This window comes from Hemitrygon akajei, chromosome 17, assembly GCF_048418815.1.
Source record: "Hemitrygon akajei chromosome 17, sHemAka1.3, whole genome shotgun sequence".
Classification (NCBI taxonomy): Eukaryota; Metazoa; Chordata; class Chondrichthyes; order Myliobatiformes; family Dasyatidae; genus Hemitrygon; species Hemitrygon akajei.
Window position 1 is genome coordinate 31,021,469 of NC_133140.1, and position 20,635 is coordinate 31,042,103.

The window sequence follows — 20,635 nt, forward strand, 5'->3', positions numbered from 1 at the left end:
CCAGGCAGAGGCAAGGCGAGGCAAGGCTCCAGGCAGGAAGGTGACGGGAAGGGATACCGACATGGGGTTTGGACAGGAACAATCCATCAGCCAGAGACTGAATCCTGAAGCTATTTCTGAGGCCAGCCCAAACAAGGATCTGCTGCCTCAGCAGGAACTGGGGAAACCTGGAAAACCTGGAATAAGGAACTGGACTGGACCGGACCGTGAACCCGAATGCAAATTACACGGTCTAGACCATGACACTAACAGGATGAATTGTGTCTCTCGTGTGAAACTGTATTTCCGGGATTATGTCTATTAAATTAAACTTCAGATGATTTATGCCTCTGTCAAATTGTTGATACAAAAATACCAGTCAACGTAAATGACTATTGCCCAGTTACCTTTAATTTCAAATACTCTTTGTAAGATATAAACTTACGTTTTGTTGAGTACTGTACTATTCTCAACGACGTGAATTTTAACTCAATATTGCGGCTACCAAAATTGTTGTCCCTCAGATCAATTCAAGAGGAACACTTTAAGACAGGAGATTGCTTAAACGATGCATCTAGTACGTGAAAATATCCAGATAAACTATCATCGAGCAAATGAACTATTTGAAAGGGAGTACTTAACTTATGGAAGATGGGTGTGCATAATTACCTGACAGCAGGTTTGGAGAAACAGTAGCAAGGAAAATGAGCTCATGTAAGCTTTCCAGCGATGTTCAAGCAACGATTTAAAGGAATTTTCCTTAAAGATCGGATGCTAACGGGGAACAAAATTGAACAGTTAGTAGAAAGGCTGCGGCGCACTGCAATGGCAACGTCAGTTATTCGAAGGAACCATCCCTGCTCACTCGGCGCGGGATATCTGGCTACTCATATGAGTTGGCAACTATGGTTCTTATATAATTCTAATAATATTAATATTAATACCCATTAACGTATTTTTCAGGCATTATATCTTGGGTCAAATCCCATCTGGAAAATTTACAAGGAAATGTGAGAACTAAAATTTTAAATTGGAGAAAACACAATATACACTCAATGACGCTTAGATTAACACTACCTAGGACAGAAGAGAGAGGAGAAATAACAGACATAAATAAAATTCATACAACAGTCAGATAAAACTTCTAAGGATTTATTTTCATCAATGAAAACAGGATTCAACACTCCAGGTGAGTACGTGCAATTCTGATAAGAATAACACACCACTAAACTGAAATTAGAGCACAAAACATAAAAAATAAAGAAACTATCACTATAGAAGAAAAAAAACTTTATCATTGGAAGAATATTACCAAACTTGGAAGGCCACCCTAGGATCTGAGGAGATTAGATGTCGTCAAGGTAACGTCGAACGACTAGCTCAGAGTTGGAGACATCTTCCCAGAAACAAAAGGGTTCCTCGTGGCAATACATGACCCGGTGGTTAACACAAAGTATTGTCAAAAACACAGAATGAAAACCCCGACAAATGTTAAACGACGCATGCAGAAAGGCCACGAGAAGCCAGAAACAGTCCAACACTTTACAGTACCGCGCAGCAGTTGAAGTCAATCCGTTTACTTACAGAGGCACAATTAATTGGCAAACATTCCTTACCAAAATCCTGCTTTAACTTTCAAACTCATAAATGGAACCATATCTTGCGATAAATGCGTGTCTGGTTCAATCTGACAGTCAAAGTGTCTCACAAGCTATATTACAAATAATCCATTATGACAAATCAAACTGTATATAATATCCCTCCACATATAAATATTATAGCACAAAAAGGAAAAGGAACTTACTTAATAGATATAGCCAGTTCAAATACACACAATATACAGAAATCACTGAGTGAAAACCAGCAAAAATTAAAAGAGAAAATTGAAAGACTATGGAACATGAACAGGGTATACTTTGTTCTCCAGACAGCCGCAATACTAAACACCATTCTGAATATTGCTAGCACTTGAGAAATTAGCTTGCTTTGCTATGCTCGTACCTCAGACTTTACTAGCTCAAAATAATAATAATAACAATTCGTTTTCTTCTTCTTCTTCTTCTTCTTCTTCTTAGTATTATACTTTACATGAGATTGGAGTTTGTAAATTTGAAGCACCGGGGCACCTGAATACAGGTAGTTCCTAAGCCCTGGACGATAAATCACGAGGACATGCACCATACTATACCACATAGTTTTGGAGTAACGTGAGTTTATGCAAGAAGCGTGTTAAGTGTATAGTCAGCAATGGGTGCATTAGTATGAAGATGGTACTGTTTCAGGAATCTAGATGTGGAGACATGCTGTGTCCTAGCAAACAAAGTGTCTTTATAATTCGTAAAATTTCGTGTCACTGTCACTATGAGTGTGCGATGATGGTTCGACTTTCCTGGCTATTGTGCTGGTAAGGGAATCGGATTGAAAAGCTTCAGAGTATTGCAGTCCGAGTAGGTGCAGAAGAAATGTCTGCCTTTGTGCTTCTCTGTGCACTCCTGGACGAGAGGACATCACTGTGGGACTGTATATGCGCGCCAATCTGCATGACTAAGTGTTGGTCTACATCACTGAATAACTGGTTGTGATTTGTGTATACGACCAGCTTATCTGGAATCCCCGCGATCACCGACCCACTCTGCCACTTAGTGAAACAATACATCTATTTTATAATTGTCATTTATCCTTTCAAATATTTCCGTGCTTTTGTCCCTCCTGATTCTATCCCTTTTTCAGGCCTAAAACTAAAAGTATGCCTATGCTGATTTGCGTTGTACTCCGTCCCCCGCCCCGCAATGATCATCTCTTTTCCACGGCGTACAATGCCGAACCTTAACTCTGAAATTTACTGTTTTTCTTCTCTTTTGTTCTCCTTTTGGTAATCTAACTTTTTTGCGTGTTCCAAGGCTAACTCACGAGTCATATTTTCTGATGTGCCCAGAATCAGAAGTGTTTTTTTTTTGCAGTGCTCCATCAAGGTATGTTAACAATTTTTAAAATATATCTAAATAAACGTACACTCCGCATGTATAAACCCTATTGTGCAATATTGTGCTTATGTGTACTTGTGGTTTCCTTTGTTGTGACTTGATGGAAATGTAAATTATTTGTCGAAAGAGGCACATATTCTGCAGGCGAAACGCGATTTGAAATCCGCAAATGCGAACTTTTCTACCTTTGCAATGACAAGATGCACCAATTGCTGATGTATTTGTCAAACGAGACAGCACACACAACAAAGTGACTGCACTCACGGTTAGCTGGTGACATCATGGAAACTCCATGCGGTCAGAAGTTTCACAGCCTCAGGCGAGTAAGTTGCAAATGCCCAGGCTATCGTGCTGACAATTTAAGTGAAGAGTAAGAAAGTTAATTTAAGTAAATTACTTGTAAAGCTATTTCTGAAAATGTCACGATAGATTCAAAAACAACACGTATGGCGGCCATTTTTATATCAGTCAAAACCTGTTTTAAATATTCGACTATTTTTCTAAGAACATAAAATAATATCAATTTGTAATCCTAGGCAGAATAAAATTTATAAACACAAGATATTCTGCTGCTGCTGAAAATCCAGAGCTACAGTACACCAAATGCTGAAGGAAGTCAGCACTTTAGGAGCATCTATGGAATTGAATAAACAGTCGACTTTTCAGACTGAGATCCTTCTTCAGAACTCGAATAGACAAAATAAAATCATGCCAGAAGAAAAACTCCCTTTAATCTGCCGATCAAATGTGCGATGAAAACGCTCATTTGGAAAAAAAATTGTCGATTATTTTCAGCTAAGGCAGTTGCCTCTCGGAATTTGGGTGATATCACTTAAGGTTAACATAAGATACTGAGAAGGACGAACTGCCTTGCATGAATATAAGCACAAATCCTAAAAAAATGCTAGACAAGTATTGTTTAGATACAGTATGCATACTATTTTTGTCCGATTAAGTTCTCAGAATGCTGAATGGTGAATAAAGTGTGTTTTACCGTGTTGTCATATGCGTACTAAAAACAGCAGAGATCTGGAACGAGGATAAAAAGCTTTGAAATGTTTCGCTTTAAGAACGGAAGAAATGTTCGCAATCTCAGTTAAAACAAAGGATATATTGAAATATGTGGAGTTATGCATTTTGACATGGTGCATGTATATAATATGGCATCGTCATTGCGTATGCGAATTGATCCACCGCAGAGTCGATTAACAAAATGAAAATTGAAGATAATTTTTTGAGTTAAATGTTGAAATGGTTGGAGCGTGAAGGCTCGGGAGATGCGATTCAGGAAAATAACGTTCATATTTTCCTAATAGGCTAGTTTTCGACCATTTGGCGTTTGATCTAGGACCACGAACTTTCATTATGTTTATAAATGACAAATGCAAAGAAGCATGATAGTAGAAAAACCTGGTATTTGCTGGTGAGCGTGAGGTGAGTGTGGATGGAAGCAAATGCCTTAGACGTTGCAAATTTAACCCACACCACCTCAGGCAGCAACTGTGGAAAATGCCAGATTAAATATTCCAAAACCTTCTACATTTACTTTTCTTCTGAGTTTTTCGATTTGTGTTGATTCTGTGGTGAGTTGTAACTGAACAGAACCCATTAGTAATCTTGGTAAGATATCAGAACAATATTACCTGTAGAAAATCTCTGTATTGGAGATGATGGAATATTTGGAAAATACTTTACGACGAGGCCATATATATTATAAGAGTATACCATTCCATTTTAAGTTGATATTCGTGGGGTTGGGGTTTATAAATGACCTGCACATATAAAACGGAGAAGTAACTTGAGAGACAATTACTTATCTTACCCAGATTGGCAAAATATTCCTTCTTAAAGTTTTTAATTCATTTCTAACGTTTCCAGTATGCAAATATCAATTATTTAAATATTTAAAAATAAAATATATAAAATTATGTCAGATTTCTAACAGTTATAAAAGGGAAAGGTGGCCAGGGATGAAGATTAGAAGGTTTAATTTCGATGTTCCTCACTATCTAATTTCCTGGCTGGACAATGAAGCGCAGATGAAGAGCCTCGGCCCCAGCCTTCGACTGTCGATTTTCCTGGCGCGCTGGTGCGCTGAGTTCCGCCAACGCTTATTGTGTTGCTCCGTGTCCAGCATCGGAAGTCTCTTGTCTCCACTTTATTGCCAAATGGATCGTTTTTGGAAAGAACTGTCGTGACATTTATGTTATGTTTTGTGTTCTGCCACGCCCCATTAGTTGTAGTTGTCATATTATCTAGCTGTTCGCGGGAATGTTTCACAACCACAGATTTTTAACAAACATTTCAAATGTCAGGAAATCCTTTATATTTTTGGCGTATCGGACTGTATGCAAGCATTTAAAGCAAGGTTAGTAATCACAATACTTTGGTTCACAAATAAAATAAATCGTTGTGGCAAGACTTTCCCGAGCCCTAAAACAGAGATTTGATAATTGTATGATTCTGTGTGGTTCATCTTAAAGATTTTGAAATTAATTTCCATTTCTCTTCAAATATCAACCTGTTGTCCCTTTAGCGATTAAATGATATGATTGTGTTGTAGAACTCAATTGTATTGGGCTTTACTTCAAACAAAACTGTGAAACATACAAGCTGTGTAATAGAATTCTACAGAGGTGTTCACGTATAAGTTCGCTATATTTGTAATGCATTTGTTGATTCGAAGCCACATGTTCCTTTGTGTTGGAACTTACAAAATATATCAGAATTAACTTTGATTTAAATGATACGATATTTCTATTTCAAAGCTTCTCCCTTCATCGGATTTTCTGGCTCCTAACCCATAATTAACAGCAAACACAGAAATGTTTTACGATTCGCATCATGTCTACATATTGTATAAAAAAAATCATGGCTTTCATAATATTGAGAATCTCAACTGAAGTTAACAAAATAACATTTTCAATGATCGCTATTATGGAATGACGTCACTGAGAAGTAAACATTTTCGTCAGATTCCTAAATTCTCGGTAGGTGTCATTGCTTCTTTATGACGAACAGAAGCAAAGTAAATCAATTCCGAATTGATTCTCACTGTCATCCATGTACCCGATATAGCTATTCACACAATACCTACTCAGTATGAAAAAAATCCCTTCACTGGTACCATGGTGGAGGTGGAACCATGGTACCGAGTCGTATGGTTATCTTCAGAATCGAGTGCAGAGTAAAGAGTAAATAAATAGCTTGAGGTAGATTTTGGAACCAGTGTCTCTGAAGTAGCTGAATGCACATTGTAACTCAGAGTGGAAAAAAAACGCACTTTCGATGAGAGAACACCCAGGCTTAACACCGCCCTCTGCACGAAAAGAACTATATGTGAAATCCATTACATTATCACTTGATATCCTTCGTGGTAATCGCATGTTTTATACATTTGCTGATGAATTATTATTTATGCATTAAACAGTTGAATGCAAATTGCAGGTTAACTCTAAGGCAACATGTATGCGGAAATTAGAGCTCATCACATAGTTCTTCTGGGCACAGTTCAGCAAGGTAGTCTGAGTTCCTGAATATCAAATGCTATTTTACAATATTGTACCTTGATTACTCACTACATATTTAATCACAATGCATATTTAATTCGGTTCCCGTTGTCTTTTAATTTTATTTCTGTATTATCTGTTTTTTCTTCTGTCTCTCATTATTTTGATATATAGCATGGCTGCAATGGTATCAGTTATTTATACTTCCATTCAAAATCAAGATCTAATATATTGAATTTCGAACCGGTAAAGGGGGTATAATTAATAAAAGCCGAAGGTGAGGATGATGGTGAATGTAATGCACAAAGCACAACATTGCAAATGCAGTACTGCTCGACAACTCGAGAAGGTAATTTCAGACGATCTTACTTTGGGTAACAAAATCGATTTGCATCATGATACAATATTTATCCGTAAGCTCATGGATTTCCGCCCAATGTCCACTTTCCTTCAAGAGTAAATACAACTCTTTGGTAGAAAGTGAGAATCAAACCAGTTTTTTGAGATGAAACGGTTTCTTTAGTTTCTAAGATTTGTGAAATTGGAGCTGAAGTACTGCATTAAGCGAAGCAAGTAACAAACATATTAATTCTCTGGACTCTTAGAACGTTGCTAAACAGAAGGAAGCCATTTTGGCTGCATTACACATTTATCTGCAAAATATTTACAATGAACATTTTAACTTTCCTCCGGAATCAGCTTTCAACAGTTACAAATGGCTCCTCAGCTTGAAGTGACCGTGCAAAAAATGCGGAGCGTGGATCTTAATGTGGGAATTTTTGCAGATATTCGTATATTGCTAAGAATATGTTTTCTTTTCAAATACTTCACATTGTGAAAAGAAACACTTTAAGTTGCTATGACAATGTAAATCCTATGATATTTTAAGAAATTTTATTAATCACAAAGCCCTTTCACCTGTTCACCCATTTTATACTTCTGGGCAATCAACGTTATTTTTACTTTACTTTTACAGTCTTAGATTCGCTTTCTCGCTGTCTTCTTCGAATTCTTCCTTTCATCTGTCTCTGCACGGTGATTCGATTTTACTTTGTTTATTTTGCACTGTATGTGCTGGATGTTTGCTGCACGCGCTGTGTGTGAATACTTGAACTGTATTTTGCAGTTGGCCCCAGAAGAGCGATATTTCATTTAGTCATGCACATCTGTGTGGTTTTATAACCATGAACTTGAACTTAAAATAATTTATAAAATACTGGTAACCTATGGCGGGTAACTAATATGATAGTGAGATGTCATTGTAATTGGCGGGAAGATAAACAAATTTAATCTCACTAAATGGATGGTAAACACCCACTCTAAATATCTTTTCATTCAAGCTCCTCGAATTCCATTGGAAATCCTTTCTATTGGAGGGGTTTCATCTCATCGGAAGCTCCCCTGCAATACAGCTGCCTTCAACCCAAAAGAATTAGAAATCGTCTCGCACAGAAATAACAGGCAGAATCGCATTGGAATAAAAACAGTGACAAACCGGACAGCGGAGGGTTTATAGGAGGCTTACCGTTTATTGGAAATTAATCATTCCGCTTGGGGAAAAGATGTTTACATCTGACTGGTTTCGCATGTCTCCCTCACGGTGCCTGTCAGTTTCAGCTACATCCTGGAGCAAGGTAAGATGGTGTCTTGATTGCTTCCTGATGTAAGGTCTCGGACCGTAATGTCGTTATTTTATTCCTCTGCTGATATGCTGCGTTCCTTCAGCATTTTGTGTGTTACTCTGAATTTACAACACGTTCAGAATCTCTAGTGCTCCGCGCAAGATGGAAACGTTTCCAAGTGATACTAGTGAGTCGGTAAAATCTGATTAAGAGCAGTCACTGAACAGCTACCCAAACACGGAAGAAAGGCGAAATTTTAAGATTACTTGTTTGCAATGAACATTCAACGTAAATTCTGTTTGAAAACAAATGTCTTATACCCTCAGTTTAAATCGTGTAGGGTGAATTAAGAAATTGTGTTCGTGTAGTACGTGTAAGGGAGCAAACTTCCGGACATTTGCCAAAGATGAGACAAAACAAAACTTAAACTCTGAATCACATAGTGATATAACAAAGGGGGAAACTATCTGCTGGTGAGTGAAGGTGTATTTAATCGATGTAGTTTTATCGAAAATACGGTAGGGGGCAAAATCAACACCAGGATTGGAATTCCTGAACATGGAGTTAATTACCACCCGGAACAGATGCATAGGGAGAGGTCCTGTGAAAGGACTTTGACAAAATTCTGTCTCTGCGTAATTACCTTCCAATATTAGGTTCGATTTTGTCATTTAAAAAATGGATAGGTATATGGACAGGAAAGGAATGGAGGGTTATGGGCTGAGTGCAGGTCGGTGGGACGGGGTAGGTGTATGCATTCGGCACGGGCTAGAACGGCTGAGATGGCCTGTTTCCATTCTGTAATTGTTATATGGTTAAATTAGTGGGCAACACAGTTCAAATGGATGACTCGTGTTTATCTCTGTTTTTATTGTGCAGTTTGCCATGAATTCGGGTTTGTCACTCGAAAAGCTGTGGAAACCATCACAGTGGGAATATATGTTTCATCTGCTCGGTACAGATACAGGAGGCTTGGAGGGTACAGTGTTATAAACCCATGAAGTTAGTGATTAACTTCAGCATGTAATGCAAAAGTGAATTGTTGCTTCACCGGGATTCCTTTGGCGAGTCCACGAGTTATCTATAGGGTTTTGATCATATTAAGGAATGTTTCTGACAGACGTGACTTATTAGGTTGAAAACACAAAATGCTGGCAGAACTCAGCAGGCCAGACAACATCTATGGGAGGAGGTAGTGACGACGTTTCGGGCCGAAACCCTTCATCAGGAGTATTAGGTTGAATCGAGGTAGAATCGTCTTAGATTTGATGATACACGTTCAATAAACGTACTAATACCTATTGTCAACAGAAGTATAGGATGATACAGCCGAGCCTATTCTTAGTCTCAGAACGCAGCTCGTATGTGTCTGCAGAAGCTAAAAAACAGATTTCTTTGTTCTACAGTTCTACACTGCCTATTCGGCCATTTTTCTATTAGATTGTAGTCAGATTTGAAAGGAACCTATAAATTGGCACTGTTTATTCCCATGTGTGGATTTGTTTTTGGATGTATAAATGCTTCACGGTTTCTTTTTCAAGGCGCTGGTACCAGGTTGATTCTCACTTGTGCAGTGGGAGGATCGGCAATTTTAGTTCTGATAATAGTTCTGCTGAACTTCAAGTTAAAGAGATCGCACGGTAAGGGTCCTGATTGCTGACAAACAACACCTCTATTCTTACAAAATAGACGCGTTAATAATATTTAACTTCAAAATTGCAAATGACATTTACAGAATGATTGGACTTAGATCGTGGATTTTGAGGTCTGATTTGAGTGATAATATTCCGCCACAATACATGCAGGATCTTAAAATTCAACTATTTCACCAATCCATTCGATGTGTTTCATATTTCATTCACGGCTGTCTTTATATCTCATTGGAGTTCTTCCAAAGTCTTATTTTTAAATACAATGGCAGATCTATATTTTGAAACGTAAGCTACTTGACGTAGATTTAGCCTCCCTCTGATTGTCTAAAGGACATTGACTAACTTATGTACGTTTCACTGGTTTTAATTTCCACTTTGGTTAAAATACTGAAACTGCTGTTATGCTATTATCACTTTACAGTCTCGTTGAAAGTCAAAGCCTTCTGAGCATAGCACCAGGTGAATGCAGAACACAGCATATTAACACGACAGTTGCCAACACATACTTCTGAAAGATCCGTACCTTCAGCAGTTCCACTTACTCAATTAAATCAATTGGTTTCAAACGAATAGTGTTCAATGTTTGCAATGAAAATCATTTATTTTTAATTTCTTTTCTGAAGGGGGTAACACAAAATCTTTGGTCGGATGTCAGAATGAAGAGCCGGTAGGTGAAGCGACTCGTCTTGTTTCAGAGCAGAATATTCGCATAGCAAAGCTATTACGAATCTATTATATTCCATTGCACTTTGGAGTGTAGTAGGAAAAATAAAACAATTTTCTCCGTCAAATATTTATTTTCGAGTATATATCCAAGATTTTTTTGAATGTTCCCGTTGCATCTGCTTCCTGTATCCTTTCAAGATTCCACATCGGTTCATAGCCGGTTGGATTGGAAGGTGAACGGTAATATTTACCAGCGGAAGGTCAGTTGTTTTGACGAATAATTTAGCACACAACTGAGACTGCTAACAACTACTAAATGCTGGTTTACGAGAATCGCAGTTGACTGGACAACGGGAAAGTACAGTACGTGCACTAATCAATTCGTAATGTGTGTTACATTTGATCTGACGGACAGTAAGCAAGGTGAATATGTAACGAAATCTTGTTTTGTTGAAATGGTCTTTGCAATATTAAATGCAGTTTTAACCCCAATCTGCAACAAAGATACACACAGCGGTGCCTAACCTGCAATGGAATCGAACATACTTGCAACAAAATCCTGTAATATGTGGTGAACAATGATAACCACGTATTAAACGAAGCTCCACATGGTACCGTCTAGTCCACAATGCTACGCTAAATGAATATTATCCTCAATTTGCGAAATAAAGCCTAAAACGGATAAAAGTATTGTTGTCTCCCATTTGGATTTAAACCAGAAATTAATCTGTAGCTACTAACCGATTTTGGTAAGAGAAAATGTTGACATTACATATTGAAGACCTTTCCCCCAGAATGCAGCGGAAACGTTAACTATTTCTCTTTAACTGGTGGTTCCTGATCTACTAAAAATTTGTTTATTCTATTTCTCTGTTTTATTTGATGGTTCCAGTACTTCAATGTTATTCTTTTTCCTACCTAGATACATTCTCCTGATAACATTTGTCTTCTTGTGTTTCACTAATCACTTTCCCCAGTTTAACGCATTTAGTTTTAATTTTACCTCACGAGACTTTGTGCAAATGAAGCAACTGCAGCAACTAAGATATGGTAGTCATGCATACGTCACTGATTTGATTATAGCAGAATTCGTCTAAAACTTCTACCAGTGTTGGTAACACTTCCGGAAATGCAGGGCTACTTCTTAAAGTAATATCTTATGTTGAAGCTGAAGAATTCATGATAAAATTTTTATTATTACTTTTTTCCCTCTGTAGTGCCTTGCCATAGTGTTAGCAAAAAAATGCCATTTTCATCATTTACGTCAATTTGCTCTACCTACTTCGATGGTAATTTAAGTGATTTACCAGCAAAACCAATTAAATCAACGGAAACCCAGGATGCCACTTCCATGTTTTTTGTCTGAGTTAAGCGAGATTTAGCATCGGGACTTCCCATTTGCTGCAATATTCTGATCTTAAATAATGTGAGTGATAAGGGTCATAGTTTCAGTTTGTACCGTCGGGCCGAATTCTGGTCACGACAATGATTACAACAATTGGAAGCATGCGTAAAAGATAGAACATGGGCCTGTGCTCATGCACAGAATTTAGAGCGATGTAAGAGATAGGACTTAGGAGATGAAAACACACATCTGCCAGAACTGAGAAAACCATCCTATTCACAGGACTGTTATGAACGGTGATTTGAAAATCTAAAGATAGCGACTTGCAGCCGGAAACTGTCGAGATCCCACCTCCAGTATGATGTATGAACAGCATCATTTGTGCGCAGACAGATTGTTATTCCAACAAGCTTTTATCCTCGGTGTTTAGGTTTGAATGAATGATTTTTATTGTCATTATGCATAGGTACAATGAAACTCTCACAGGCAATTAAATAAAGCAGTAGATAAAAAGAAACAAGACAGTAATTAAAAAAAACAGTATTAGATAGATGAGTAGCAGAAAATAGTTTGCAGCAACACCAGAATATCATAGTAATGCAGAAAGTGCCGTTAGTGCAAGTATTTGAGTCCTTGTGTGTGCATGTGTGTGCTCAAAGTTTCAATCATTGTTCTGTGGGTGTGGTGTGATGGAGGCCACAGCTCTGAGGTAGAAGGAGTTCCTCTGTCTATTTGTTCTGGCCTTTAGAGTCCTGAACCTTTTGCTGGATGGCAGCGGGGCAAATAGGGAGTGGCCGGGGTGTGTGGTGTCTCTAGTTTGCTGATTGCTTTGCTCCTGAACATGCTGGAATAGATGGTGTCCTGTCCTGGGTGCTCCATCCTGACAATTCTCTGGGCCGACTTCACCACGCGATGCAGGTCTTGTCGTTCAGCGGCTGTGCAGCTGGCACACCACACTGTGGCACTGTTGGTCAGGATGGTTTCAATTGTGCTTCTGTAGAAGTTAAGCAACAGCTTTTGTGGGAGTTTGGTCTGTTTCAGCTTTCTGAGGATGAAGAGTCTTTGTTGTGCTTTTTTTTACAAGCATCGAGGTGTTGGTGGTCCATGTCAGCAGTTTTGACAACATAATTCCAAGGAACTTTAGGTTTTCCACAATTTCCACTACCTCTCCATATTTATGGAGGGCGTGTGTACTCTGTCCTTTGATCTCTTGAAGTTAATAATCATCTCATTTGTTTTAGAAGTGTTAAGGACCAGGTCGTTGTCCTTACACCACTCAGTCAGATGATCCATCTCGAGCCTGTAGGCTGCTTCATCCTCGCCCGAGATCAGGCCAACCGCTGTGGTATCGTCCGAAAATTTAATTATGGATTTGGAAGTGTAGATGGGGGTGCAGTCATGTGTGAAGAGTGTGTAGAGCATAGGGCTCAGCGCACAGCCCTGTGGGTGCCTGTTTTTAAGATGAGGGTGGTGGAGGTGTGCTTACCAACTCTGACTTGCTGTGGTCGGTCTGTGAGAAAGTCCATGTTTCTCACTCTACAACTCTAATTTGACTTATGATCACTGAGCTCTGTATCAGTTCGCTGTATTAAATATGTTTTTCTAACAGGCTGAACAAGCACCGATTGAGCACACCACTGCCTATGCTTCAAAAAACCATAGGGAGAGCAAACCATTTCCCAAAGATCGACAACAGGAAGAGCGCGTTATCTATTCCCAGGTAAAGCAGAGAGATTAGCGTGAATGTGATACAGATTTGCATTAGAGATATACCACGGTAACCAGCCCTTCCGGTACATCTAGCCAGTGCCGCTCAGTCACACCCACGTGACCAATTGACCTCCTAACCTGTAAGTCATTGGAGGAAACCGGAGTACCCCAGAGGTTTCATATTTATTTATATAATCACCATCCAAGAGGGAGTTAATTTTACAAACTTGAGCATGCCATTGACACTGTAACAAAATATAAAGTGGGTCATAGCGAATCCCCTTTCAGTGAAAAGTAACCGATCACCAGAAAAAACTTAACATTCTGATGCAAGTATAATATTTTCTTCCATCTGGGGAGACTCCAACATGACGGCATAAATGTCGATTTCTCGAAATTTTGGGAATTCCCCATCATTCTGTTCTCTCTTTTTTCCATTCAGTATTCTGGTTCCCTTTCACCTTTTCTCTTCTCGTCATCTGCCCATGAGGCTCTCCCCACCCTTGTGCTCCTCTGTCTTCCATTTTGTAGAGTCCACTGTCCTCCCGTATCCGATTCCTTCATACAGCGTTTACCTTTTCCACCGTCAGCTCCCAGCTCCTTACGTCATTCCCACTCCAGTCATCCACATACCTTCGCACTCCTGTCACCTGCCACCTTCCCCTCACCCCCTCCACACCTTTCATATTCCGGATTCTGACCCCTGTTTTCCCGTCCCGATAAAGCGTCTCTGCCAGAAGCAATCGACAGTTTATTGACCTTCCTGCATTTTGCCTTACCTAATGATGTCCTTCAGTATCTTGTTTGCATTCTTTAAGATTTTCAGATCTGCAGAATCTCTGGAGATTACTTTTTCCTTGCTTTTACGAATTTAATTTCACATGTAATTTTCACACGAAGAAACGCTAAAAAGCACGAAATTTGGAATGGCCATCCTTCCCAATGCCCATTATCAGCTCCACAATAAACACGAGTGTCTGATAATAACCGAGGAGAACTGAATTACCGGAAATACCGAATTGTGACTAAACTGTAATCAGAGAGCCTGACTGAACAAAGTGCCAACGTTCATTCTATCTGTTATGCGCTGTCCACTGACAACAATGTCCATGTGCATTTGGAACTGTGTTGGCAGGTGCGGCTGAAAAAACAACTGTGAGCTCCATAAACGAAACAGGTTGCGGCAATCAGACACAAATGACACAAAATGCACTTGTATTATATTAGCCAAATATTTTGAACCATAACTGCTACTTCAAGGATTTCTGTAGTCCCCGAACTTTATTTTATTGAAATTCTAATAAGTAAGGAAAGAAACGCTCATAAATATATCATAAACGAAAGTCTTGATACAACATTGGCATAAATTCTGCAGAAATCGCAAGGAACCTGAAGTTCATTACTTATGAGTATATCTTCAATTTGCTTTAAAATCGTGTGATTCACTCAGTCAGTAAATGTTCGACTAACCGCTGATTTTGCATTACTTTCACAGACTAAAGGAAATGGAGCTGACAAACTGACTTATGCCGTTTTGCAGATTCCCGATTCGAATTACACACAGGCATTCAAACATCAAAGCAAACATACATTGTACGCAGATGTAATTACATCAAAGAAGCTGTGAAGCTGAGAATCCAACTGCAGTTCAGAGCTATAGATCATCAATGAGAGCACACAATGAGTTTCAGAGTATTGCTACGGTTCGTTTCTTGCTTCCATCAAAGATTGATCATCAAGATCACGTGTAAGAATTGGGAAGATATATGGTCAATTTCAGGATTCATTAGAGGCAATTGTCACAAAATAAAACTAAAGAAATAAAATTACGAATGAGAACAGGAATAAGGCTTATTCCCACGGCTGAAATGGTTGCCACATGAGAACGCAGGTTTAAGGTGCTGGGGAGTAAATACAGAGGAGATGTCAGGGTTAAGTTTTTTACTCAGAGAGAGTGGTGAGTGCGTGGAATGTGCTTCCGGCAGCGGCGGTGGAGGCGGATACCATAGGGTATTTTAAGAGACTTTTAGATAGTTACATGGAGCTTAGTAAAATAGAGGGCTATAGGTAAGCCTAGTAATTTCTAAGGCAGGGACATGTTCGGCACAACCCTGTGGGCCGAAGAGCCTGTATTGCGCTGTAGATTTTCTATGTTTCTATGCAAGCCATTCCGGCCCTGTCTACTGCCCGGCCATTCAAGGTGATAAAGTCTGATATCCAGAGATTCGTCACTATCAGCGAGATTTTTTTTGGCAGGGACAAGTCGCTAAAAAGCTATTCATGCACACTTATGTCAACGTTCAACAGAGGGAACTATAGATCTGACCATGTTCGAATAATCGCAACGAGTTCTCGTGATAACGCTTCTCTGCCTGAATTTTGATGAGTAAAATCCGTATGAAGAAAATTTCAATACGTTGTTTTATTTTATTAAAACTCTTGCTTTTGATATTCATTCACGGTTTGGTGTTCATAACTAGCTGTAACATACAAATGCAGTATCACATGGTAGTAACAGAAAACTGAGCGCAGCCAGCAGGCATGAAAATTCGTCCCTACCTGTGTACCCGTCCTTAACTGCATTGAAGCAGAGTAGAACAGCACATGGTCACATTGAAGCCTAATCTTAACATTTGGCCAAATCCATAGACGCTGGAAAGTAGATTTATAGGAAAGTCACGTGTTTAGAAGTGTACTCGCGAAGAATATGGTGCCAAGGACACTGCTCGCCATCCATTACAACTGCCAGTTGCTCAATGGAGCAAATTGAATCTGAAATATGCCCAACGTTTGCCTCACCAATACTCAGCATATTAACACATTAACACCAGTTCATCAAAATGTCTGTGTGATAGAACAGAGTGAACATCCGGTTATGATACATCAAGTCGCGTGGTTGGTGGATAAGGTGTGGAATTAAGGAAGCGGGGCCGGTGGAGGGGGGTATAAGTAAAGGGATCACCGGCAGAGAAATGCATCCTCATTTTGATAACGCAAACAGGCACCTATTCTCTGAATTAATTTCGGCAATCCAGCGAAATTCCCGAACATAATGGAAAAAGTACAGTTTTGAAAACAAGTGGTCCACTCAAAACTCCTTTGTAGTACAAGATCGTGGTTGACATGCTTGTATCATTATCTTGGTTCTTCGCGTACCCATGTTGCTTTTTACCCACCTGCTTCTTGAAGATTTGTCTATCAGATGGATGGGTGGGATAGATTTTTCTTTGCGAATCATTCATTCAATTCGTTCACCCAAGTCACTTCCTATCTCAAATTTTACCGACTGCTCCACTTTAATATATTGTGTTTATACCTTTTTTAAACTAAAGATCCACAATGTTATATCTTATTCTTAGTTGACAGAATCTTTATACTCTTATCTTCCTTATTCATTTCTTCACCTATCCATTAAAAGCACAAACAGCTGTTTGTCATTTCTCTGGCTGGCAAAACCACAACAGCTGACCAATTCTGCAAGCAACCATGACGTTCTGGTCTTATTTTCTATAATCCTATCCACGACTTATTTATTTACGTTCATCTCAAAGTCGTTTTAACACTTTATCCTTAATTTCTCGTACTACGAAATGCCCTGTACAAATAAATAAACAGCTTTCTAATAATGACCCAAAAGCACGTCTGCATTATATTTATCTGAAATGATAGTTTACAATAGTCAAATGGAGAAAGAAAATAAATAAGATAATGATATAAATAATAGCGGGTTCAATGCGGTAAAAATCTTTAGAAAGTACAGAGAGCTGCATAAACTTGTAAATTCCTCTGAATCATCCCAAACTTGTACATTCTGTCACAGCGACGGCCAGGAGAGGGCGCCATCTACGGTAATCTATGATAATTGCTACGCTGTTACGACGGTACTTCTAAATTCTATCAGTTGGAGTTCCTTCAAGCTATTTAGAAACATCCTCACTACTAAGAAACAATTTCCACGTCCCAATGTATATTTACTGAAAAACAATACCGTACTTGCGAAACACGAGACGTGATTTTGAACGTTGGCTTCTCGCTTGAGCTCACAGAGAACTGAAATTCCCGTTTCAGGATTTGAGGACTAAATCTCGGTTAAAATGCTTTGGCGTTTAATATTGTGTTTCATTAAACATCTTACATCAAGTTCAATTTGCACTGCCGACAGACAAACATTGATCCCATGGTATCGAGTTCTTGAATGAAAACGATATTTCCCATTAACAGTCCAAAATATACCCTTAAATCAACTTTAATAAAACGTGACTCGACCGTTATTATATGTTTTTGCAGAATTCCGAAATTAGCAAATTGGAAAATTTGGAGTTGATTTGAGGATCCCTCTTGAAGTGTTTAAAGCGACCTGAGCTTCATAATAGCTGTCATTGAAGACTATGAGACTCTACGTGATTGTCAATCGCGCTAACTGGTATAGTATCAAGGTAACTTGCCGAACACCAGATCTATCCTGACTAACATTCAGATTCCAATCCGAATCCTTGTCAATTTAATTTTCACTGTTTAGATCGTCTTCATTTTCGCCTCCCCGTTCCTCTGCGTGCTGCTATCATGGTTCCATCTGTGTCGTCGCTGCCGTTGTCAACATCAGAAAGGCATTTCCGGTTTGTGTTACTTTTTAAAAAACATAAATAGTCCTGTTAATGAGGGATAAATAAATACGGCGCGATCTCTATGAGTCTGGAGGCGGGAAAGCATTGCATTCTAATACCAATGAAGGAATGAAACCAACAGGACTGCAGGAACACTTAGCTGAAAATGCAGCCTGAAGAGACTACTTTTGGTAATACTTAGTTGCAGAAGATGAAAGAAGCATTGGAAAAGTGTTGTGCGCTCGTTATTTGTCAATAAAGCCAAAATTTACCTTGATAGCGGTCTCATTGCTTTTCTCAAATGCTACCAAAGTACGGAAAATCTCATACAATAGTGAGATAATGTCTGCTGCATCATAGGTGCCTACCACTGTTCTCAATATTGATACCAGTATTCTAAAATCTATTCCTTCGAGTAATAACTCTGCAGCTCATAGTGTTAACGAAATGTGTGAAGACATTTATTGCAAGGGGGCAAAGAGAGCGGATCCAAGTGCAGGACACTGGCACTTAGGTAGCATTAACAGAAGTGTGTTTATTAATAATTGCCAGGAAGGCCGGAGAGCGAGGATCAGATGCTGACGTGGAAGTGAACGTTGGAAAATGAACATGAAAAGCTTGGAGACGGAGCCTGGCTTGCATTCGGACACGGAGCCTGGACTCGTACTTGGACTTGGACACGAAATGACAAAACCAAACAATGACAGACACTTCGTATCTTGAATCGGAGTAGCGGCAAACGGCCTGCAATCCTCAGCTGAACACGAGACGATAAAACCCACCAACGACAGAGAATTCATATCTTGGCTCTGAGTAGCGGCAAACGGCCTGTAATCCTCAGCCGGACATGAACAACAAAACACAACAACGACAGAAAATTCGTATCTAAACTCGGAGGAGCGGGAAATGGCCAGCAATTCTCAGCTGGGCACGAGAGGTCAAAACTCAGCAACGACAGACAATTCGTAACTTGGGTCAGAGTAGCGGCAAATGGCCAGTAATTCTCAGCTGCCCAGAAAAACTACAGAATTCGTATCTTGACTCGGAGTAGCGGAAAACAGCCGACGAAACTCAGCTGGACACGAAAACGACGGAGTTGACAAAGCAAACCCAGGCACTGTAGCAACTTAGTCCACTATTCTCAGCAGCCTGGAACGGGCATTCTCACACTGGTTCAGGTGACGGTCTACTATTGTCGGTGGCCCAGAACGTGCGTTGGAGCAGTGGCTTAGGTGACGGTCGAGCATTGAGTAGATACAAGCCGGAGTTTTTATGCTGTCGGTTCCGATGAGAATCAGGTGCCCCAAACAAGGGGTCGGGCAGAACACGGGAAAAAGGAAATGAACAGAAATGAGGTGTCCACGGACTGAACCGTGACAGCATTGAGTATTGTTACATATCCGGTGGATACTTTGTGACTGTCTTGTGACCATGATGTAACTGAATATCTGGTAAGCATGATGTAATTGTCTTGAGATGGTGGGGTGATGTAATTTCCCGCCAGTTTGAGATCACATGATGTAAATTTCTCGCCAGTGTGAGGTCAGGTGATGGCCTCTTCCAACAGGTATAAAAAGGGAAAGCCCTGCTGAGACGCAGGTTAGCTCTTAGTTTAACTCGTTAGTTACTCCGCTATGTTGCGTATTCATCTCATGACGCGGTTTTGTTTTAAAATGGAGTTTTACTTTCTACTGTAAGAATCGTTGTGCCGACAGTTTCGCCAAATCGCTGCCAGTTATGTTTGATGTATCTTTGATATCATTTTAAAGTCTAAGTATTGGAGAGTGATGACGTCACTGAAGTACGGGTACCCGAAGAATCGAGTAAAGTTTGGTGGTTTAATACAGGATCGACCTTATTGGATCTTCGTTCGAGGAAATAGTAACGTGTATCTGAGATAACCCCTGCCTTGTAAGAGCAGAAAGTGTTGTGCAGTGTAATTCGCCAAAGAAAAGGTCAGTTCCTTTAAGCCTTTAAAAATAAATTCCTTCATCGTGATTCTCTCGGACAAGACATATCTCGGCTGGGATCAGTAGTAACGTCACGTCGTCGAGGAATTCGTTACTTCAGGAAAGTCTCTCCTAATTTAACGTATAAATCATTTAGACTCTCGCATTTACCACTTTAAGAACTGTTTTCGCTTTTATTGCTTTAAGAACTGTTCGAGTTGCCGTATAGCAGTTAACATCTGGTTAAGTTAGTCGTTTGTTTACATTTTATTTTTGTTGAACAGAGTTAAATAAATGTTTATTTGTTTATAAAATAACCTGTCTTAGTTCTATATTCATTGTTGCTGGAGATGTATCGTAACAGTATAAACTATGTACAAAAACAGCATTTGTGATACTACTGGATGATTCAACTGTGCAAGACGACAAGTCATTGCTAATAGCTAAAGCGCAGTTTGTTCTAAATTTAAAAAGTTGATAAAGGTAATATAAAAACGTGGAAAACAAATCCATCTATGAAAACTTAAAACGTATATTGAGGATAAAAGTATTCCAATTAGGAACATAATTTCTTGTACAACAGGTGGAGCACCATATATGGCAGTTCACTATGCT